Source organism: Cyprinodon variegatus, unplaced genomic scaffold (genome assembly GCF_000732505.1).
Source record: "Cyprinodon variegatus isolate N-32 unplaced genomic scaffold, C_variegatus-1.0 Scaffold101, whole genome shotgun sequence".
NCBI classification, from domain to species: domain Eukaryota; kingdom Metazoa; phylum Chordata; class Actinopteri; order Cyprinodontiformes; family Cyprinodontidae; genus Cyprinodon; species Cyprinodon variegatus.
In genome coordinates this window covers 185582-211170 of record NW_015150554.1, presented here as the reverse complement: position 1 = coordinate 211170, position 25589 = coordinate 185582, and the positions used below count along the sequence as shown (strand labels likewise).

At 35.3% G+C, this 25589-nt stretch overlaps 1 protein-coding gene across 2 annotated transcripts in view; it reads right to left on the bottom strand.

Annotated features, from left to right (window-relative positions):
* LOC107084518 (semaphorin-6D-like) overlaps positions 1 to 25589 on the bottom strand; it is a 201063-nt gene that overhangs the window by 161491 nt on the left and 13983 nt on the right. For both annotated transcript variants that reach the window (XM_015374399.1, XM_015374397.1), the window contains exon 2: positions 3498 to 3618. The gene's annotated coding sequence lies outside the window, so the exon portion shown is untranslated. The remainder of the gene's footprint in view (positions 1 to 3497; positions 3619 to 25589) is intronic.

Sequence of the window (25589 nt, the reverse complement as noted above, 5' to 3'; positions counted from 1 at the left end):
AGGAATTCAGTCTATAGTTGATCAATGTGTTCAACAACAAAGTGCACAAAGAAATGAAGATCTTTGTTCTGACTATAAGTAAAATGCGTTATCTGCAAACAAGATCAAGTGATGAAAGAAAAAGTTGCATGGTGTCAAAGCAGTTCTAAGCTAAGCCTTTTCTGCTGTCATTCGAGAAAAAAATGAAAAATAAAAGGGAAAACAACAAACGTATTAAGTCGACAGCGTCTGATTTGGAGGCATATATCAAAGATATTCCCAGCTGGAGTTTGACAAACTGAAGCAAAAATAGAAGGAAAGTCACTGTTTTGACTGCTCTTGTCAAGCTAGATGTTAGGAGAGCGAACACAGTTTCATCATTTCTGCTCACTGCACATAAATAAGACATTTCCCCCTTAAATGAAATGTTTTTGAGATCATTAAGACATTAACATTTGTCTTTTATTACAGTGCTTACAGGATAATAAGTGGAGTGCTATGCAGAGCATACCACCTGTAGTTTAACTATTAAAAACTGTAAAAATGTATAATATAGAATACGTTTGTCATATTAATTTGGAAACCAATAAAAGTGAATGTTGCTGGTCTTGAGAATTAAGGGCGACTCATAAGGTAGGTGTTCATTAATGAGGCTAAATCAACAGGAAACTTAACATGCAAGATGCATTAAGAGGGTCAAAAATCCTGTAATGTGGAAACATAAGCAACACTTATATTTAAATACAATTGGTGTCATGACATTTAAAGAGACAGAACATTTTTTGCGTTTTTGCTTCTGAAGTAAAATTCAGACAGCATTTTAAGAATAACATATGAATATATAATACAGAATCAAGCATGGGAAGCAGCATTGGAAAAGCAGTCATTAGTTATGTTTGCAAAATAAAAAAGAGAAAAACAATGAGTAAACATATTTGGAATGATATTACAACCCCCCCGCCCCATCATCTCATTGGACCCCCTAGAGGGGCCATTAAAACCGGTTCCATTTATAAGTCTGCTGAATTGCAGCATTCTACTCCAGACGCACAGTTTAAATTGCAGCCTCATAGGGGTCGACAACATTGAACGCTAGTCTGTTGCCGCCTAATCAGTACAAGAAAATAACTGGAAAGAAAAGTTATTCATAAACGGGATATCAAAGCAATAACTGCATTTTATGGTTCTTGAGAAATATATTTATGTATTTATGTAAATGGGGAAAACAACAGATTATATCAAACTGTATTTATCTATTTTAAGCTTTCTGGCTGTTCTTTTTCTTATACTTCTCTGAGTTTGACTCAATGCACCTGTTTGTCATATGAAACCCTTAAAGTACTGCCCAGATGTCCATCCATGCGCCGATTTTCTATACCGGTCATACTGAGAGAGAATATTGAAAGTTTGGTAAGCAGGTACAGATAATGAAATTCATTTAACAAAGATTTCCCCACTGACCAGACTGTAAAGATAACAAGGTTTAGGACAGATAATTTGTTTATTGTGTTTATTAGAGTTAAAAGAATTAATTAAATGAATCGTAATTAATCGATTATTGAAATAATCATCAACTAATTTAATCAATGAATTGTTAGTTGGTGTATAGAGACTCTAAAACACGCCTAAAGCTGACAGAGCAACCCACTTAGAGCAGAAATTATACCAAGATTGTATAAAAATATATAAACCTTTTGCAATTGAGATAAAAAAAAAATATATTTCGTCCATCAATATGCTCTTTCCAGAACTCCTGAAGTGGAAAGGTTTTAGTTTCACCTGGTTTAATTTCGTAAAAAGTCTTTTTCTTAAAGAATCTTTGGCAATTCAATTATTAATCGTTTAACTGAAAAAATAATCGACAGATTAATCAATTTGCAAAATAATTCTTAGTTGAAGCCCTAGTGTTTATATATCATTTGAGTAAAAATAAAAAAACATATTTTTCCAAATGTGTTTTTTACTTTTAAAATATTCCCTCCATCTTTGGTACCACTGGTCAAAAAGTGAAAAATAAAAAATAAAGAAGAAAGAAACTAGACAGGAGTTGATGTTCGACTTTCATAGATGGTATAAAAGCTCCTACAGCTTTCATCCCAATAAATATTCCTTAAGAAGAAATACCCGTTGCTGAGGCACCTGATTATTTATCACATGAAAACCTGTTATACTAATTATCTTTCCAAACTTGTTAATTTATTTAATAATAAAAAAAAAACAGCCATACTTGTTCAACACATCATCTGGATAACAATGGATAATAATCAGTTTCTGGATTAATTATCAAGACAGAAGTAAGGAAGTCATTTACAGCAGTAAATGAAACCATTGTGATTTTACAGTCTCAGGCGACACTTTACTGTTCCTTAAATATTATGTGCACAAAACAGTGTTAATGACTCTTTTTTCCCACTACCTCTAACAGTTAAATAATATATCCTTACTTTGCAAAAGTATGCCCCACATACACACAGTCTAACTTTTTCCCCAGCCTTTTAACTTGCATCAAAACTAAATCTGACTTCCTCAGGCTCCCTTGATATTAATTAAAGTCACCTAGCCCCGAAAAGATGCTCCTTTCACTGTGGTTAGAAAATGCAGAAAATGTACCAACTCTAATCTAGGTTTGAGGAAACTATTTTTAAGCACCTCTGCATTAAGTCTATTGCTTATCCAGAGAGAGAGTGTGTCTGTCTGTGTGTGAGCTTTTACAAGTTCAAGCAGGTCTTTAACCTTTACTTTTCCCATGAGATCTTTGCAGAACTTCAAGGTAAACTGGGACTTACTCCAACTCCACCAACACTCACACACTTTCACACACAGATCCTGCAGATTATATTCACAGTCACACAAAGCAGGATTCATTGCAAACAGTCATGTGGACATTTCATAAAGATGCAACACGTGTCTCTCTAAAAGCAAACAACACTTCTTGGACTGAAATCAGAAAGATGACCTTGATTTGAACTAAATTCAAACATGCACACTCAAAAAGCATCATACAAACTGATATTCTTAACCTTGTGTGCTGTTGAGTCTAAAAAGAAAAGGTGTTAAAAGGCTCAGCGTAATAACTAGTATGCAAGAAAACAATGAAAGGAAAGCAAACATTTGCCAGACTATTAAAGCAAATACACTAAAGAAATATAAAACACTTTTTCTGTAGTTTTTTCTACCTAATTATTTCTTTAGATTTCCAAAGCTGCCCTCAGTGTAAAGTCGTTTATGATTCATATTTAAAAACCTATTTGGCAAACGTACAAATAAAGGTTTATAAAAAGCACTCAATTAAACACATTTGTACACCGTGTGTAAAGAAACCTTATTCAAGGGTTAAATGTTTAGTGTTGGTAGGAAATGCTTTATTTGCTGCTAAGACTTAAGAATATCTTAAAATCAAAGTGCTTTACAAAGTGTGGTAAAGAAGTAGAGACTTAAAATCAGGAAGAACATTCAGAGATTTCAAGCAACTAATGCTCATAAACAGAAACCCATCTTCAGCAGGAAAAACTTCTTACCTTGGATATGTGACTGTGAAGCACATGCAGCTTTGGAACAGAACCAGAGAGAATGAGACCATTTCAAAAGATAAGGAGGGAAGGCTGTTTCACTCCCGATTCTCCCCGTTTGTTTATAAATCTGCAGAGGAAAAGAAGACAGGGTGCAGAGAGTGAAATCGGTGTTTGTTTTTTTTCTTCACTTTTACCCTGATGCACAGTATGACTGGTGCAGCTTTTCCTGAGAACTGGGACACGCACATATCAGAGTACAGCTCAGTGGAATATCAGGTTTAGATCTGAACAGACAGTGACGGTGAGGGTGCTGGACTGATCCGTACTTATCATTGGGCCAAATATCAAGCATCACTATCATTTCACACCTACCTAAAAATGTGTCAATGCCAGATTGCATTATCATGGAAGTACTAAACACTGGGTGGATAAGCCAAGAAAACCTATCCGATGCCTGCTAAAGGCTAAATATACTTAAACCAAATTGTGGGGAAACAATAACCAGCCCACATTTAAACGCTGATGTACCTTGACTGTTAAAATAAGAAAAAAAATGTTGACATTTATTCATGTCACCTGATGGTTCACTAATGGAGATGCACTTAAAACAGACTGTCTCACTAAATAGTTTGCTTATTTTCAGGTTTGTTTGTCAGCCTCCTGAAGAGGCCCAGCCAGCTATAGCTGCAAGGACTTCAGTTTGCAGATTAAATTATTTTGTGTGCAAGTTTGTAGATCTGAATTTTAGAGATGCTTGTTTAATATAAAGATCTAAGAACTGTCTGAAAAGACATTAGCAGGTCCATTGAGGCAGCGTGTTTGAACAAAATACAAGCACATCTACAAAATGATTTATGGACTTTTTGCAAAAGGAGTTTAAATATTCAAACACCAACTTTTTGGATTTTCAATTAATCTTGGAATCCATTAAACTCAGTTTCTTTTGATGTTTCTGAGACATTCATCTAACTGAAATACCTTTTGTCATTTTGTTGTTACATCACCACATTGTTGTGTTTTTATCCTTACACTTTGATGGTCAGCTGATAATAGTCAGCTGATCATGTAAAATAAAACTTTAATTATCTGAATAAATTAAAATAAAATGGGTCATACTCCTGCTATACCAAACTGGCAATTGGTGTAGATGGAGTCTGTATAAACAATCATCAGATTAAGTAACATCAGGTTACTGAAACTGTATTTGCACATTTTAATTGTTAGCTCACTATCTGTTACTGCTTGTTAACTTGCAGATTTATTTAATTCTCTTAATTTAATTCCATAGAAAAGGTGAATAATCCTCAACTGATCCATGGTGTTAAAAAAAACAATTACTGATTATTGTTACAGTTGAACTTATAATAGGATTTTGTGAATTTTTTAAAAGACCCGCCCTCTTCACTTTTAAATAAAATGCACATGTACATCCCTGTACTGGCTCCCGGGATGGAACGCCTATTAAACGTGTGCAAGAGCATGCATGATTGCCTCGTGCATGCTGTGTTTAAAAGTTGCTGTTTGCGTCTCTCATACAAGCTTACTTTCAAAACGAAGATTTGCGATTTTTCCATTATGCCAGACTCACTGCTGGTAAGTGAAAATGGGGATGAACGCATAGGATGGCTTTACGTAAACATAGCACCAGAATGATTGACAATTAGGAGGACCTCTTATTGTGATGATCCATCTGGAAAAACAAAATCCTCTAATTTAACTTTAAATGTGTGATAAAACACATTTTAAACTGTGCTCTATATGTTTTTATTCAATTTCTGTCTCAATAAACATTCACAATCAAGATTTTTAAAATACATAAATTGACATGTTATTTATTTTTACAAGGTTGGGGGTGATACTTTAAACAATGAATGCTTCAAGGCATTTTTTTTTGGGAGATAAAAAAACAGTGTAAGAAATAGTTATGAGAAAAACAACTGAAAATACTTTTGAACCAATTTACTTTTATCATAATTGATAAAAGAAAAATATATATATAATGGACAGCTATAAATTTTAGCTATCTTTAATTGACTTCTCTACTGTACATTGCCATTAAAAAGCAATGTAGGTACGCACCCATCACGGTTTCTATCCAACATTGAAATCTGAATCACAGGCTTTTCATTCTGCAGTGAATGCAACTGTGTTTCCTTTTTCACATGCACCATAACTTTTTTTATTGACAGTGGCTCATTCAAATAAGATATTTTTCCAGTTAAGGGCAACACCAGCAATTAAAGATGCATATTAAAAGTACAAAATACATATTTAATCCTAAAGTTGGGTTACTATTCTTATGCCTTCATTCTTATTGAGAGATTAAAAAAAAAAGTAAAAAAAATGTTGAAATGAAGTGAATTTATGCAGTAGCAACACATAAATTGCAGGCTTTCAAACCTTAAGTCAAAAGGGACTCCAGCTGTACTTTGATAGTAGCACTCTTTCTTTGCTCAGTGCTAGAAATCACTTTTCCTCAGTGCGGACTGTGAAATAGACAGATGACTAGTTCATGGTCTTTATGTATTCCAGATACATACTTTATGCACCAAAGGAGCGCTTTGAACTGAAGGAAAAAAATTAAACCACCTCAGTGAGAAGTCAAATACCGCTGTTGCTCAGGAATCAGGCCTCAAGCTGAGTGACTAAAGTTGAGAGTTTTCAGTCTACTTCTGTTAATTGATCTTTCAGAGCAATAAAGCAAATAAAGTAGGACAACACCGTTAAAATGTTATAAAAGGAGAATCTTTTCTACCTCATTTGACTGATGAATATCCACTGATTCTGTAAACAATCAGGAAGTCTCCATAAGTAAGAACTGATAGTCAGATTACAGAGTTTAAACAATGATAGCGAATTACAAAGTGCCTCTCTTCCTAACCATTTTACATTTAGTACTTATCTCAAAAATTTCACAGAAATTGCATAATATTTCACTATGTTTGTTGCCATAAAGTGAAAGTCTCACTTTGATTCTCAGTCTTAATTAGCTGCCTTGTACGGCAACAAAGAATTTATAGCTCATTTCTGCTCAGAGCATCAAATCAGATTGCAGAGTTAGAGGCAACAGAAAAATGGAGAAACCGAAGCCCCACCTTCACCAAATTCAACAGAAAAAAAGAGGAAAAAGCATGTTTGCCATTCCCTTTTACCTTCTTGTTTTATCATAGTTAAAAAAAAGTATTCTAATATGAGACAAAAGCAACCCTGAATAAATACAAATGTTTGGTTTTATTTGATATACAAAGAGGCTATCAAATAATAACAATAACTGAACTTTATTGATCTCAAATTGGATAAATTTACCTCTGCATCCCCTTGGGGAGCAGTGGGCTGCCATTGTGTGGCCTCACAAACACTACAATCTTTTTAAGCATCAATTTAGCTTCTGCTAAAACATGCAAGATTGACAAAAAAAATAAATCGCATAAGCAGGGTAATGGTGGAATAATCCGGTCAGCTCCTCTCCGATCTTTATAAGGTCAGATCTAAAGAGCATGACTTTCAGAATATTTGCTGTTCTCACATAAACTTAATAATTAAGTTGTTTTGTTGCTTATTTTTTTATGTTCATATTAAGTGCGAGTAAATAAAACAAGACCCACACAGCAGTAGGATACAGCAGGATTTTCTTTCATGCACCATTACTCCCTAAACTACTTGTGTGCTGCAGAACTGTTGCAAACTTTTCATTTGAATCACAGCTGACACGTTGAACCTCCACACGCCATTACCCAGCAGCCCCTGCTGTGCATCTCTGACACGTGAGCTCACAGAGTGAGCAGGTCGGTTCATTAACGGCCCACAGCAACAGTTTGTTTCTTCATAATGAAATTCACAAAGTAGCCGAGATGAGACCAAATCAATTTGTCTCCATTACGCCTCCCCCCCAAAAAAAACCCTCACACATACTCAGAAAAACCGAACAAAATAACACTGTTTCCTGCTGGGTCTCCAGCTGGATGCCTCAAAAAATTAAAAATGCTGCACAAATCAGATCATCTGGTCATCTAGTGGGAATATCAAGTATTAGAAAATAAAAATCTGTGCATGGCAAAAAGGTGGATTCCCTTTTTGGTCCTTTGTCTTTCTCCTGAGCCAAAAACTATTACAATAATTGCAAAAGAGCTGCTTTAGTTACACCTGTTATACAGGATTTGCTCAAAGTACCATTAACAGTGAACATTTTTATTATAAAATACCCAAAGACCTTTCTTTGGTTTGTCTGGAGATAATGCTAACACAATAATATTTATCTACTTTAAGCACATTAACACTACCATCATTTTCAAGACCTGAGGTTAAAATAATAAATGCGATTGATGCATTTATGGAGTAGATGGATTAAAGTGAGTCTTTAATCTTACTACCAAAACAACAACAATGACAACCATTATCCCTTTACAGCAGGGATGTCAAAGTCACAAAAGTCAAAAACACAGATGGCCAAAAAACAAATTTGCTACAAGCCGTTAAATATTTATTAAAAAATATTGAAATGAACATAGCCTATTGAACTCAGACCTAACACATTGTTTAAAAAAATAAATAAATATTTTTTTTATAATAATAAACTTATTAAGAAAAAAAAAAATAAATTAAAGTTCTGGTATTATAAAGTATATTTGGATTGTTTTGGTTTTTGATTTCCCCCCTTTAACAATTCAAGCGCACTGGGCTGAAGCCGGTTGTCTAAGTAGGCTGATTGAAGCCAGAATAAAAGGAGCCTGGATGGAAAGAGAGGGGAGCTGATCCTGCAGGTGATAGAGATGGACGTGCTGCCGAGCGTGGAGCAGGTGGGATCGGGATACCAGGCACAAAATCCGGGTGGTGAACAGACGGGGAATGTAGAGGTAGAGCGTGCAACACATCCGCACCAACACTACATTCCCTACAACGCAACGGTAGCCCACAAGTTACAGCAGCGTGCAGAAGCGGCCGTGGCCTGTGGGTCGGTTCTAATGGCAATTAAATATTATCCAGGGGGCCATGGAAAAGCAATTCCGCATCCAGATCCGGCCCGCGGGCCTTGACTTTGACATATGTGCTTTACACTAAATACAGAAAACTGACCAAACCTACAGCCAAACTAAACCCTTTCTTAAAAATGCTGAAAGCAATTGGCTCATGAAGAAATTAACAAACAAAGCAGAAGGGAAGAGTTTATAATCTTTAAATTAGTAAATCAAGGATATTAACGGAGTGAACTACAGATAAATGGCTTGGTCTCTGTCCACCGTACTTTTCAACCTAGCCGGCTGGCTGTAAAGCCTGGAACCCGTCACTTTAGATCTGGACTTTTGGGTTTATACTTGTCAGACGACAAAGAGCAAAGAAGCACTGTGGAAGGAAAAGAGTTCACAAGTGGTTGACAATGGCCAGAAGGTCGGAGAAAAAAAAAGGTGTTAACAGCATCTGAGACAAGACACAACTTCAGATTGCAAGCACGGAAGCAGAGCAGCAGGGGAGGAACTTCTTTGTGAGACAGTGAGAGAAAGGACTAGCAGAGAGAAAACAGACGGGGTGAGACAAACCCACTGGAGGCTCGCATTCAAATTTTCCAACTAGGCAAACATGGTGGTTGAATTAGATTTGATTGTGATTTGAATGCTGGCTCAAAGTGCAGAATGCTGCATTAACATTGAGCTCATTCTGAATGATACTTTTGGAAAAAAAAAAAGAGATAATCTACCTTAATGGGAAATAAACACTGCAGGTTTAAATTAAGCTCCAAACAAACATTATCTAAAACTAAATTTGAGTGGTTGGTGAGGAAAAGCAGAATGCAATAACTGCAATTATAACATGATCATTTCAGGTGTTAAATGATTTCAGTGAAAACAAGCTCCGACAATTAAATAAATAGGAAAAATATTTGACAGTATCAAAAAAATTAGTGAGACTAATGGGCGGCAAGCTCTATCACCTGTGCTTTATGATTTAATTAAAGATCTAATGAATTACTAAAATAAAAGATTTACAAATGTTCATTAAAACAAACGTTACCTATTCAGCGAAGAATTGTTTAGCCTTTTGTTTAGTAAACAATCCAAAAAATCTGTTCATAGACAGAAAATAATAAATCTGAATAATAATCAGGCAGAACTAGAAAAACAAAAAATAATGTCAGAAATTTGGAAATTCATAAGAGATTTACTTTACCTTAAAATATCAAGTTTTTTTGTTTTTTTTTACTGGAAGGACAGCAGAAACAAGAATGAATGTAAGGCATCCTAACAGAGAAGAGGATATGATCATGTGATCAGCACATTTAATGAAAAAAACAAAGTGAGCAGGGAGTGGTGACTGCCAACCAATGCAAATACTTAGTAAACGCAAAAGCAAAGCATATATATAGTGATATGCTCTAATGCTCATTTTGAAGTCTTATAATAAACAAATACATTTTAGCTAGTGCACTGGTCATTTGATTTGATGGGCTCCTTTTTCCCACTTTCACTATACTTTACTCCTCCTCCTCCTATATAGTCTTCAGCACAACTGGTTTGCACAGTTATAGCAGAAATTTGGTTCATGAAGAAGAAATAATCTCTTATAGACAAGTCTCAGCCAGAATTATGAAGGTTGCCATTTTGGTTGGTTTCTGCTAAAACTACTGAGAGCATCTTGCAGAGAGCATGAGATGGTGTGCAGGAGGGATAGTTGGAGTTTGCAAGTTGTGCAAGTGTCACGTTGTCTCCACGTAGAACTTAATGAAAATAGTGAAGCTAACTTCATGCAGGTGCCATAGTGGAGTGTTCACTGCTGAATGAGGAAATATGAATTTGATCCATGCACCTACTCTAAAGCTGATCCATGATTAGCCCAATCAGTCTTAATGGCTGTTGTTGTTTGATTGGACCTTGGCACTTCTGATATATTTGCCCCCTTCTCACTGTCTTTAACCGTTTTTTTTATTTCAAATCTTTGATTTCAAAATTACATTAGTGTTACAGGGGGGACTATGTGGAGATAGGATGGGAGCTGCATGATCGGCTGGATCCAGCTGTGAAGGTGCAGTCCAATTCTCCATCCTCCATAACCACCACTGCAGTGTTATGACAGGAATCGCTCAGACACTGGCCTTCACATACACCAAATTGCTGTGTCTGTGTATCAGCACACAGCCGACCTTCCTGCTATTTAAGTACCGATAAACTTCGAAGCTTTTCAGGACGTTGTGGTATTCCAGTCTGCCTGCATAGACTCAACAAAGTTCAAAAATATTTAGCCTGTTATAAAATTTGGCCTTGTTACATTATCCTTGCTGTTCAATGTCCTAGCAGGATGAGGAATTTGAAATGCAGCTTTTTTCATAAGAAATGAATGAGAATCTATTAATTTTAGCACCATCAGTTCTAATCAAATATGCTATCAGTGTACATAAACATGGCCCTTATTCAACAGGACCCATTGACAAAAATAGCTCTATGAGGGAAGTAAACGTAAATGCCTGTGGAAAAAAGAGAATGGGGTAAATAAAATCAGTCATATATTTCTCTCAATTATGCAACAGAATGCGCTGAAGTAAACATGATCTTTTTATTTATTTGCTGTTTTTTTTTTACTCGTATTATTAGACAGTGTCGTGTCTGGCGACATGGCAATAAAAATAATTGTCTTGATGCCAAAAAGAGCCCAAAAGATTTAATTTCACAAGTGGAGCAGTACGGCTATTGCCATAGTGTGCAATAGCGCTTGATTTATGCATATAAATTGCTTTATTATAATTATGCAGGGAGTTTTACAGATTATATGGACACTGCAATGCAAGTAGGAAAGGAAAGGAAAAACAGAAAAAAAGGAGAAAAGATGAAAGAAAGAGGAGATAAAATGGAGATAACGATAAAACATTTTCAGTCTGCTTCATCACCTGCAAAGAGATGTAAAAAGAACAGCACAACCAACCGACATGGTACGAGAAATACAATAAAGTAACACCTCGATACTATCCCTAAAATATAAGTAGTATTGTTTAATCTGACATGTATTCTAACATGATCTTTTAGTATGAGGATTATTGTTGTAGATGCACACCAAGAGATTTTTTAACATGTCAATTTTGTTTCTCAGAATCTAAAACGTGAAGAAAGCAAATTTTGGACAAGTTTTAGTGTTAAACATTTCAATGTGTTTACCGACATCTACTCTTCAACTATTAAATCACATATATAGGTCATAAGCACATACACTGAATATTCTAGTATGTTGAATAGAATCTGGATAGTTGCCTGTTGGTTTAAAGATACCCCTAATCCCTCAGTATGCCGTCAATACATACCATGAAACACTGTTGTAGCTCGAACAGCATGGTGGCTTTCTGCTGCCAGTAAAGCAAAATTCATTCCAAACTCCACAAGCGGACTGAATCTAATCCCAAGCATGAAAAGCTGTAGGGATCCAAGCGCGGTTACACCCGGTCCCGCTTCACGCTCACACACTCTGCAGCCTGCGCGGGTTAATAAGGATAAATCTGCTGCCTGTGTCTACAGGAAAACTGTCAATTCTGTCACCTCATGCAGATTTACTACACTGGCCTTACACCCTCACTGGGTTAATATTCTGCACACAAGCTCCTGGTGTGGTCTTCAAGGTTGAGCTTTAAATATGACCACTAACCTTTGGCATATAATCAATGATACAGTTTCCACAGGCAGAAATAAAAGATAGTTATTATTGCTTTGGTGGAGATAATGTCTCTTAAAATGTTTGAGTGAGACAAATTCGTTAAAAAAAACAAGCAGTAATCGAAAAATATATAAAGTCCAATATTTTCCATTGTTCTAGATGATTTATACTTTTTTCTCTCTATACTAATGACAGCTTTCAGATGCGCACATTCCTTTTTTTCTATATATTTTTTTATCAGGCATATAAGATTGAATATGATTTTGAAAAGTTATGTATTCATACACTATTTTATACCCTGAAGGGATTTTACAGACATTTTCAGAAAAAAAAACAAATTCAACACCTGTGAGCAACTAAAACTCTGCGTTCCCATCACACTGAGTCTAGGGTTTCTGGAGATGAATACTCAATTGATTTTAAACAAACGCTGGTTGTTTCCTGCAGTAAAACCCGGTAAATCATCTTATTTGCACGCACAAAAGATTGTAATAAATAGGTTAATCCCACCATTGTTCTCATAATGTGTGTGTGTTAACATTAGCACACAAGCATACTTTAGCTCGAGACCTGAGAAGATTTTTTTTTCTTCTTTTTTCACAGAAACTCACGTTTGGACATGCTCACATGTGATTGTGTCAGGGTCGATTTGGATTAAGCTGGGGTCGGGCTCGGTGTTCAAAAATTGATGTGGGAAAAATCTCTTGCAACAGCCCCCTAAAGCGAGAGGAACAGGCCAATACTTGCTTAAAAAAAGTGAAATAAATAAATGGAATAAAAGAAAAAACACGGATAAAGGCACATCTTCAGATAATCTCTCACAAGCTTAGAGTTGCTGACATGAAAAGTGTCCTCAATTCAAACGAGACAAGAGACAGGAAGATGATCAGAATGATTTTCTTTTTTCAACTCCACCTGCGTCAGTGCAGGAAAACACGGATCCTGTCATTTTTGACAAAAGCAGACATTCAAATCTCCAGTTTGTATGATTAAAAAGAGAAAACAGAGCTGCAGGATAAAAAGAACAGCATGAGCGGACAAGTAAAAGGGCAAGAAGCAAGGGCGCTCGATGAAACGCACACCGTGAGTGTGAAATGTGCTAAAGCAATCCTCCGCATGTTTGGCTTTGTTTAGATCCTAGAACCTTGGAGGTCAGCCAAACACACATGAAAAAAGGTCAGCCAAATGGTTTTAAGCTTTGAATGAGGCTTTTCAGCCTCTGGCATCCCTAAACACTTAAAATTGAGCCAAGGAAACAGATATGAACACAGGCTGCAGCCTCTCTAGAGAACACATCATCTCACATACACAGTAAATAACTCATATTTCTCTATCCTTTTTTTTTTTCTTTTTTACACTAAAACGTTTCCTTTAACACCACCACATCTCTATCTCTGACTTATTTTTTCCCCCCAGCTTTGAGTAACCTCAGAACATCTTTGCAGCTGCTCAGACATAAATGCAAAGTTTTTTCTTCTTCTTCTGGACATGGTGTGTTCACACACTGGTTTGGCATGTACAGAAGGGAGAAACTGACAAATTAACATGGTTGCTTTGATTGGGCCTTTTAATCTGGAGGAAGAAGCAGCTGCTGACAGAGCAAAAAAATAATAATAAAAAGCTCAACAAAAGGAAAAGATTCTTCCTTTTCAGCAAAAAGCTGACTCCTCAAGGAAATTTGAGGAAAGAAGTTTATGGATTCCCAACTTCACTGCGACCTTGTAAAAAAAATAAAATAATGGGGAAATGAGAAAACTGCAGCTGTATAAATCAAACGCCAGTTAATTAAATGTTTCCATGCCCCAGAAAAAAATATATATATTTCCATTTAGGATTCAGCACCAACTGTCAGAAGTATTTTCTCATTTGCTCTGGAGGCTGAACGCCATGATTGTTTCATTCTTTGCCGCCACAGCATGCGACCTGATGGATCCCAAGCTCCACACCTAAAGGTCAGATAAATAAAATAACATAAAGCTGCAGGACATGTGTCGAAGCGGCTCACACCAAAGATATTCCATCCACCTTCATCTGAGAGGAACAATTTCACTGAAGACCTGGGTGACTCACGGCAGGGGCTGGTCGGGGATGAAGGACGGGGGAGAGAGGGGGATCTCTGAGCAGGGAAGCGGAACAAGACCACAAACGGGACAGCAAGAAAGGAAAAGAAGAAAGTGAGGATAGATGTCTGTGTGTGAGTGCAGACAGGCAGAACATGAAAACAAAGAAAGACAGACGGCATGACCAGAGAGACAAAACCCCAAAAAACATACAAAAAAAATGTTCCTGCAGCTCCAGTCTGTCATTTACACACATAAAAAGGAAACATTTCACTTGTTCATTTCAGATCAAGAGTGTTTATATGAATGTTTCAATAAATCTCTGCAAATTTTTATTCAATGAATCTCATAGGGTAATCTAAAAATCAGTAATATTGTATGCAGTCATTCATTCTAGGTGATTACTGTTACTGTTAATCTACTCTGTGTTTCACAATGATCTCATTTTATTAAAAAAAAATCTTGAAAAAAATACACAAAATTTGCAATATTTCTACAGAAAATGAAATGCAAAAGTTTAAAAACGTTGTAATAAACTATTATTTCAACTGATGCTAGGAAGATAACAAAATGATCATTATAGTGAAACATCTTCTCATACTGTAGACTGATTGCCATATGTAGGTTTGAACTAAAGTTACCTCAGGAAGAATAAAAATGCAAAGAAGCCAATGCCCAGCAACCCAGTGAATTCTTAACTTGTAAATGCAGATTTAGGTCATTCTCAGAGCTGAAGAGCAAAAAAAGAAAGACTTAAATAAGAGGAAGATTTAGAGAGAGCGCCTACTGCCCCATTTACGCTACGCCTCATAAATGATTCTTCAACCATTTACACATCACGCTTGTACGGTTTCACACTCCCTATCGGCGGTCTACGATACTACAGCTCTCAAATTATGCAAACAAGAATGGCAGCTTCCATAAAATTCACGAACTTATGTGCTTGGATAACGTCCACCAACATTTCAATGAGAGCCTCTGTCTCTGCATCATCCCAGGTCACTCCACGCTCATTTGATGCCATTTACTGTCAATAGGCTGAGAAGAAGTTCATGTTGCAAACAGGTGAAGAAATCTGTGAATTACAAAGCGGGACACGACGTAAAACCCGTAAAATGAGCCAACTGACTGTCAATAGGAGATGATGCGGTCTGCTCATGCACTCTTTGGTATCAGAGCCTATTTAGTTTGCATTCAGCCGTATTTCAATAACAAAGTCAGGCTAACAGTGGTGTTGTTTTCTTAAATTTGAACCGTCTTCTCACAAACTGCAGTTTTTTTTTTTATCGTTCAGAATCAGGGACTGTTCTTAAGTTCAGAGAAAATAGATAGCACCAGTGTTTTGTAGTGTTTAACATACCGTTGTACAAGAAAAATGAGAAAATGTATTCCGGGGCAAAGCAGGAGGGAAGATGAATGAGTTGGAAAATTAAACGACACCCTGCGGAGTGAACAGCTCTCCTAAATCGTCAAGGCTTCAGCTGCATCCATCGCTCTGCCTCCCCCAGTGCTCCAAGGAAACCAAGGTAGCGCTGATGAGACCTTCATAAGCCAAAAGCTTCATCCATTATATCGCTGTCAGACTGGAAGTTAAACTCTGCTCCTTCACATAATAGGCTGCCTGATAATCACTGGAATCAAAAAATATGCTTCCAAATGTTATTTGTTAGAACTCTAAAATCCTTTATGCGTTAAGATGTTAATCGATTCTTTTGCTTTTTAGAAAAGTCAACTCCTGGTGCTGCAGAGACAAGGTGCAAATCATTTTTAAAAGCAGCTTTTCCTCATTGATTCACTGAGGATCAACAATAACAAACAACTAGGAAAGTGATTTGTCTTTATTCGATGTAAAAAAGATCACTATGAAAAAAAAAAAAAAGAAATCAGGATCTGTTCCTTCTTCTAAAAATCTCAACAAATATCAAAAGATGTTAATTATATTAATTAAAAAAGTTGCAAATTGGCATCAATTGTGCAGTAAACAAAAGGTTAGGACAGTATTTTTTATATAAAACATGCAGTCATTAGGAGCCTTTGTGAGGCTGATTGATCTACATCCATCCATCCATTAATGTACAAGCAGATGGTCTGATGGACTGATTTCATAACCTGGTTGAGACTTACAGTCCTAAATGTTTTCCAGCTCCATCACCCTGATAAATGATCAAATTATTTCCTGACAATGTTATTAAGTTCAGAAAAGTTAAATTACCAAACAATAAAAAAACAGACATAATGAAGCAGGAAAGCATCAAAAGCAGCAAAATGTGTTCAGTCACTTTAAGACAAGACAGAACTAAGGTGTTTATGCCTAGTGTTATTATGCACCATGAGAAATTGAGATGCAAGTAGGCGAACTCAACAACAGTCCTTCACTTGGCATTAAAACCTGCCTTAAGTGATTAGATCCCAGTTCACCACTTTAAATGCAAAGATAAACAAGGAACCTCTGCAGATTTAGCTATAAGCTACACAATTAACAGATCATCATGAAGACTGCTGCCGTTCCTGTAGCAACACAGATCCATTTAATGAGCTGAACTACACCATTATTCTTCATAATAGCAAGCAAAATTCATTTAGATTCTATTTTTGTATTATTATTACAAAAAAAAATGCTACGTATTAACTTTATACCAGCGTAACAATCATACAATCAGATAAAAGCCATTGCACAGATCTGCAGTAGAAGACATGATGGCTCACTTGGTCACCTTTATCAGTTTACACACATCTCTAGAAGTAAACTGACGTGACTTTCTGTATACATGGAAATTTTACGATTGGCTTGAATCATTTCATAAACATCACTATCCGGAAGCTTAAAAGGATAAAATAAATCACAAAGTTAAGACAAAAGTGACTCAAAATTGCTCTCCAGTGAAGAACAATTTATATTATTCAGAAAGCTATAAATGGTTGCAGAATGCCTGACTGTAGTACTAATTTCAGCAACCTTCACGGACTTTTCTATTTTTTTAACTGTGAGTAATCCAGGTTATAATTCTTCTGCTTGAGGCGCGTTGCAGGACACAGTGCATTCAAACTGTCAAGCTGACACAAGTACTGCCACTTCAGAAAGTGGCCTTAAGAAAGCCATAAATAAGTCTTGATGCTGTTCACACTTCTGTCTTAACACAATAAAATCACCCAATATGAACACCATCACCAGGTGTGAACAGGGTCTAAAGGGCATCACATTTAGGCAGAGACAGAAGCACATCGGAAAAAACATTTCTCCATCAATAAGCCCCCACTGAATGGAGTGGACGTCAAAAGGTGCAACTGTTGACACGTGTGATGTCTCCCTTCTGCTTATCCTGCACATCTAAACATTTAATGTTTGTTAAAAGTACCAAATGACACATGTTAACTGGCAAAATGCAACATGTTAAGGTCCGAGTTAAAATGAGATCCTAGCGAGATCACCACTAAATTCTTCCTAAGCACTGATGTTGGAGGGTATATTACATTCTATTTTCTAGATGGAAACCTTTATAGGAAAATTGTTCTTGGAAATGAGTCACCTCAAATTCATAACTGAGTAAAATCATGTAGAATTTGACCTTGCTGTGACCTCAACTGAGAAATTTGGAAAAACTATATAAAAATGTTTTAGCAAGTCGGTAGTATAAGGAAGGCTTTTACACCATTATTGTGTTCTTACTCTTGCTTCTTTTAGTTTCAGGTTTTCCCTTTTCAAAGAAAGCTGGGCATCAAAAACACATTTGCAAAAGTTAAGGACTTTTAATCACAAAGGTTTTATTGATAACGCCAAAGTTCTACAGTATGAAACAAAGCTTCTTTCCAATGGCAAGTCTGTTCCCTTTTTGCTGTTAAAACTAACTAGAAATCAACCTTTTTTTGTCATAACCTGCAGGTACTGTATTATTCCAACTGTCTAAATATAATTTTTTGTTTCTAAAAACACATCTACCCAATCACCTTGTATTATTTGTTTTGTTTTTTGGTCAACATTTTTGAAAAGTTTTTACATTTTTAATTGTCATTGCATTATTCAATAACTGCATCACATTCACTTATCTTCTTGATATATTTAAAATGGAGTTGCAGCTAACGGATATTTTGCAAATTGATTAAGCTGTTGATTATTTTTCGATCAATAATCGGATAGCAACAGGTACCTTAAAGAAGACTTTTTGCTAAATTCAATCCTGTGTTGGACAATGTCTCTCGGCTGGCCTGGAAGCATCTCAGGCTTCCCCTCAGCAGAGCTGGAGGTAGTGTCTGCAGACAAGGAAGTCTGGGAGTCTCTGCTGAGACTGCTGCCCCCACAACCTGGTCCCAGATGAAGTGAAAGACAAGTAACTCATTTTAAAAACACCCACAGATCCATGCCAATTTAGTAGATTACGAATCAGCTTAAACAATACATCAAAAACTATTAAAAAGACTCCCTAATCACTTGCAGCGGTTTTTCGTCAATTTTTTGCTTTTGTTGTTCTTTGTTCTTCCATTTTACATGTAGCCATTTATCCTAAGTGTTTTTCCAAATATCTATCAGTTTCTGGTTGTATAAGAAAAAGAAGGTATACCAAATACTTGTTAACCATGTTTAACATACTGCTTGTCTTAGTACTGCTGGATCTTTATTGGTAAATAAGTTCAAGCTTTAGATATCCTTATTTTCTTATTCCTTTTGTGACAGTTGATTAATGAAATGAGAAAATATGACTTTTCAAACCAAGATAACTCCAAAAAAAATTGCCGCACAATTTTCAGTCATATAGCCACACAATCTCACATTAAATTATTCATTTTCTATATAAAATTGCTTTAAATAATTAGCGGTAGGACTACCAACTTCTGGTCACCGGAACCTAAAAATAAGGTAAGAGCCTGAAAAAGTGCATCTAATTCTTATTACGTTTTTTAACCGTAAAATAACATATAATGCTGTTCCCATGATGTAGCACACTTGATATCAATGAAGCCATGCTTATGGTCCATTTTAAATGTAAAGGAAACACAAGCACAGTTAAAGTTCTGTAAATGGCACACTAAATGTGACTGATGCAATGCATTTGCTAATTTAACTGTAATCCCAAAAAAATGTATTAGCATTAACTGAATGAATCATTTTAATAACCCAGTAGTTGTCCTTTTCACCTAAATAAACTGCCATTTCCATCACTAGTCCACTTCTAAATGTGACTGATTTAAAATTAATTTCCAGTTGACTCAGTTGTATTTTAATTTTTTTAATGCAAAGGGCATCTTTGAAAGTTTCAGTACCAATTTAAATCTAAAAAGAGGTTTGCGTTTATGTTTCAAATAATAATAAAAGAGGATGGTATATTAAAGAATTAATACCATTGTAGATTAATAAAAACTTTGCAGAAATTAGACCAGTCTTGTAGTTTCTGATAACTACATGCTTTCCAATGGAAACCATATATTTGTGGTAATTAGTGTCAATTTTTTGTGATCTATAACAAATTCACCAAATTCTCTTATGGATATGTTAGACTTTGATTGGACCAAAATGTTTCCAGTGTCATTGTTTTCAGTAAAAAAGTATAACATTAAATTTCACAAAAACCAAAGGGGGTAGGGATATGAATCCTTGGAATAGCGTTTTCATTATTTTGTCCAGAATCTGACTTCATGTTTTCCTCTAATAGCTTCTCCACCAATCTGTACATACTTAAATAATTGAAGTAGACTCATAGTGCATTTTGCTCAGCAGCAAACACACCAAGTGTCAGGAAACATCTTCTTTTATATCGATTGTCTCTCTACAGGCAGCAGGAAGTTTCCATCCGCTGCGAGCCAGCTGTCAGTACACTGCAACAGACCCCCCCCCCACACACACACACACACACACAAAACACCTGCCAGGAGAGCAATGTGTTGTTTTGCTGATCAATAAAGATAGAACACAGGCTTCAGAGGTCACCTGTACGTGTGCAACTTTTAGAGTATGTGTGTTAAAACCCCTGCGTGTTGAAAGTAGTCAATACCAATTCTGAGAGATAGGGGGTGTGTTGACACTTGACAGTTTACGCACAAACAGGTTAATCAAGGGGGGGAAAAAGACCAATATCTCTCCAAATACTACTATATTACTCTGTTCTATTTTCTGATTAGATAAATTAACTAAGTTTCAAACCTGAGTGATTCCTACTAGGATGTATTGAAGTTTCATTGGCATGAGGGGAAGGAAATAGTTCCCAGATTATTTTATAAAATCAAATTAAGATTCTTAACATGCAGATGTCATTGGTATTGTTAATATTTTTGGAAAAGAAAAAAGAAAAATAATTCAATAAATCAAATTAGCTGTTGCATTGAGGGTCTGTGTAAATTTACCACTGTCTGTATTAGAAAAATTTTGCAAATGTCCTATCCACATATTTGCTCTATTCCTTATACCCATACTGCACCAGAATGAAGCCCAAAGGTCATAGATGTATAAAGAGACGGTTTTATAAAATAAAAAATATTTTTTATCTATTTAATGTCTTTTTTCCAGACAGTGGCAGCTTTTTTCCCCCTATTCAAATTTTAAATTATCACTGCCTTTTTGCAAGGAAAGAAAATACTGTTTTTCATTTTAAACATTTTATCAGACTCTAAAGAAAAAGGAAAAAGCATAGGGAAAAAAATCTTGAAATCATCAATTTTGAGTACCGTAGTTTGGAGAGAGCAGAAGGCTGTGCAATAAAGTGTGCCATGTATCTCATTGTTTTTTGAAAAGACAGGTTTTTTGAAAAGACAGGTTTTATTTCAAACTGACAGTATAGTCCTGCTCAAAGCTAAAGGTTTAGAAATGCAAAACGAAATTCAATAAGGTCTTTCATGTATTACAAAGTAAGAAGTTTTATAACAAAATCACATTATATGGCAAATAAGCAGTTGATGGTATGCGATGTCATCGTCAGTCAAATTTATGGTTTCACTGTACTTTCACAGATCTTTAAAAAAAATACCTTTTAATTAAAAAAAATCTACTAACCGTTATATTATCAAAACACTATACTAAATTTTATTTAGTTTTAAATGACAAAAAACACCTATAAAATTTTATGAATTTTTTTTAAAAGATTGTCTTGCTGCTTTTCCTGTAGTAATGCGAGTAAAGCCTACAGTGGACCACTTAAAAAAAGACGTGTGAATCTTAATTTAGCCAAGTAGAGTTTTATAATACTAATATTATTACATCATTAAAAGAATTCATTTTAAGTTCCATTTTTTTCTCATTAATCAGAAATTTATTCCAATTGCCAATTTCATGTCTCTAAGAGCGACAATAGAAGTTAGCTCAGCCAGTTGACCAGCAGTACACAGGAACATGTGGGGAAGTGCCTTGGAAATAAATCTAATTAGAAAGATCAAACTGTATGAAGATTATAACAGCAACAGTGTCACTTTTCTTAAATGCTGTATACTTTTGAAATAGATGATTGGCCACCAGTTTGTGTGATAAGTATAAACATAGTTATGTGGTTGCTGAGCACTATGTGAAACTGTGCTTCCATTCAAGTGTGAAGCTCCTGTAAACATTACCTAATGCAGCATTTATAAAGCAGTTATTTTTTATTATACAGGATAAAAAGTTATTTTTTTCTTCAAGCTTCACAAGTATTTAATCCCAAACATGTGCACAACTAGAAATCAGTCAGGGAGGAACAGTTTTACATATTTGACAGTTAAAATTTTTTTTATCAATACAGCTGATCACATCAGTAAAAAATAAGTTTATTTTCAATTGCCTGTTTATCCTATAGTCTCTTGATTCACAGACTACATATATGAAACTACCGTAAACAATCAAAATTATAAACAGTGAACCAGTAGAAGTATTTTATAGTGCTTAAAGATATAAAAAACATCAACATTTAGACTTATCACATTTGCTGATTGTTCAAACTATATCATTAGACCCATGATTAGCAATTTTATAGAAACTTTTGAATACTTATTCAGGGCATTAGGTCAGATATCCTTTATGGGTCAGAACCTAAAAAGTTTGGGAACCTTTGCTTGAAATGGTTGAAATAAGAGGAGGTGAAAATATCTGCTATGCCTCTGATCTACCTACAAAGATGCAACAGAGCCACCATGAGATGAAAACGTATGTCATTAAGTAAAACTTTTGTTATTTAGCTACATGAAAAAAAATTTAAAACAAAAGCAGTACCAGCATTAAAATGTGTTGGTCACAGTGTCTATCATAGAAAAACATTACATAGATACATGTGATGCAACAGTTAGTTTGGGACAGGGCTAAAGTCTGCATGTATAATACATTTAGCATATTTTGGAGCATAAAAACAAATCTAAAGACACAATGTGCTCTGTCTCCACTTTGCAAGGAAACTTAAAATCTTTTTTCAGGGAAAAAAAGCCCTCTGTTGAGTGAAGGCTATATCAGCATGTCCAGTAGATGCATGTCTGCCTAAATCTCTATTTTCTCCAGTTACAGGATCTTAAAAAGTTTTCATGAAGGTTAAAGCATAATTCAAAACTAAGACTAAGGGAAGTAAAAAATAATAATTAAAAAAAAAAAATACAGAACATCTGAGTTTAAGCAGGGTTAACAGCCACTTCACTCATGTTACTGCAGGAATTTGAAGTATACCATTCATTAGGAGGAAAATAATTTAATAGTTTTACTGATAATTAACTGTAGCAATATTTTTTCTCCTCAAAAATAAAGAAAACCAGATATCGCCTATTTGAACTTCTATCCACCAAACATGTAAAGTATCATTACATTAAACAGTTGTTTCAGGTCACATAGTTTATTCCTACGTTTTTATTCACTAACTTAATAGGTTACTGTTTTCTTATTTTTTTATAAACAAGCTTAAGCATGTGCAAGATTTTTTTGTTTTGTTTATTCTGTCATTTAATACAGCTGGTACAATAAATTGTTAAATATGTATAATGTACTGTTTTTTTTTTTTTTTTAGCTCAGCATATTGAAAAAAAAATATTTAGCCCTTCATGTTGTGGAAAGATCATCTTATTTAAGAGAAAATTCTTTTTTTTTTTTTAAGAAAATTATCCCACTCTAGTCCATCGATAAGATCAATCAAATTCAGATTCATTCATAAATCAATAACTTGCATCCCAAAAAATAAAAGCTGTATTTAAAAAGCACAATGGTAGTTATTGAACAACAGTAGAATAAACACATTACATGGACATGTGATGTTTTTTTTTTTTTTTTGTACCAATGTGAAAACTGTCCATTGTGGACCTGTGCCTTGTTTATAAGGCTAGTGGCAGATAGGGAAAAAGTCATTTTCTAATGGCTGATCTGGTGCTGATGGACCACAGCCTCCTGCTAGAGGGGAGAGTAACAAACTGTATCAAGTTTTGCTCATATTATGACATTTGGAATCCGTTTTTCTGTTGGTTCATTTGGTTTCTACAATGAAACCAACTGAACAACATCCATCTTTAACTTGAAGTAAATAGTGACTACTTTCACATCTGGTTCATACATGTACTACCTGAAAATAACCCAGTGTGAAATTGATGGAGAAGTTCATAAAAATGTAAAATAGGAAAATCAGTAAATAAAAAGTTCAGACTATCTCATCTTTATTTCAAACATCTAAAACTTTTAAAGGCTTCCTCTCAAATTGATAGGTTTAATTCTGATGTCATTATTCATAGCCTTGCACCTTAAAAAGCATACTGTATCTGAATAATACACAGCTGCACAAGCCGCAATATCAATTTAAAGAATCTGTACTATAAATTAATTGGAGCATTTACATTACAGAGCAGCTAATGAAGTCAGATCTACCCATGTAAGAATCATCCTGTGGAGTTTGGCCTCAATAACATTTTCTAGCAGCTCCCTTTAGTATTTTGTATTAGTCCTCTACTATTTTTTTCTGAGAATAAGCCTTAAACCTCATGTTCAAAATTCTAACCAACATGAGTAAAACCTCCTGTGGGCTTTGTTTGCAACCAGTTTTCATTATGTTGCATCACCAATATGAAGCATTTTATCAAGAAAGTGTTAAAACAAAAGAGGCCAAAGCCAGAAGATTATCACAGAAAGGAAAAAGAGAGGATCAGGCAAACACTGATCCACCCAACCATACATGTGATGTATGACACTGCAGTGCTTTCGAAGAAATAAGAAGGAAGTCGATACCTCCAAGCACACACAGCCACTGATCCCCTTATTTTGAATTACTAGGTACAGCAGCCATTCCTTGCGGGGGAAAAAAGTGTATATATGTCGGGATGCTCTGACGTGTGTGTCGAGTATGATGCAACTTAGAGTGGCTTCTGACACCATCAGAGCAACTCCACTCTGCTAATGAGAGAGAGAATGAGAGCGAGAGAGAGTGAAAGAGAGAATGTCTTTTCATGTCTACTTCCCAGACATTAAGGAAACATTTAATATGCGAAGCTATTATAAAAAAAAATGTAAGTATAACAGAGAATCTTGTATGACACAATAATACACAATTCTGTTGTGACATTAAAATGTCAAGTCTGAAAGTTACTAAAAAGGCTGGCATTTTAGTCCAGCCTCATTGGACCCATTACTGTGGCTAATCGGTTATTTTCCATTCAGGAAACTGGTTTCCTGTGCTTTTAAAAAAGATGCATTTTTTACTTCACTATGTGCCAATCAGGTTTTAAGCTCCATTTCGAATTTCAGATTTTTGCAGAGCACTGCAGATTTTAACCATTTCAAATGGTAAATTCTTAATAAGGGGAAGATTTTATTGTCATAACAAGTAAATGTTACTTAAAACCATTGTTCATCCGAAACATATTGAGCAACAGCCATTTGTCACTGCATCACAGAAAATCTGCAAATGCAATCAAATTGCCCTGATTAGGAGAGAGGGGTATAACCGTAATAAAAGGGATTAGAGCAAATTATCTTTAATCCACTATAGAAATACTCCAATAGTCTTAGCATCTGTCACTGCAACGCAGACCACAATACACAGTACATAAAAAAACCTTTTTACTGATACTTGTAGGCTATGTGGAAGAAAAGGCTCAAATTTTCTATATGCATCACTTTGTTGTATCTTTTGTTATTTTAACCAAAGTGTCATTGAGAACCCTCGCTATAAACGCTGTTTAACAAGCAGACCAATATCTCTCTCCATCAAGAGGTCCATCACTCTCAATCTATCCACCCATACCAGTAAGAAATCTTTTAACCCAGTGGTCCCCAACTCTCACCGTTAATCAAGTTCTACATATTTTAGATGTTTCATTGACCCCATCCAACTGGCTCAAAGCAATCAGTCATTAACAGCTAACAACTGAACTACATGGATCAGGTATGCTAGAGTATGCATACAACTAAAACAAGGACATTTGATGGGAACCACTTATGTATTTCTACTAGGGCTTAATATATATATATATATATATATATATATATATATATATA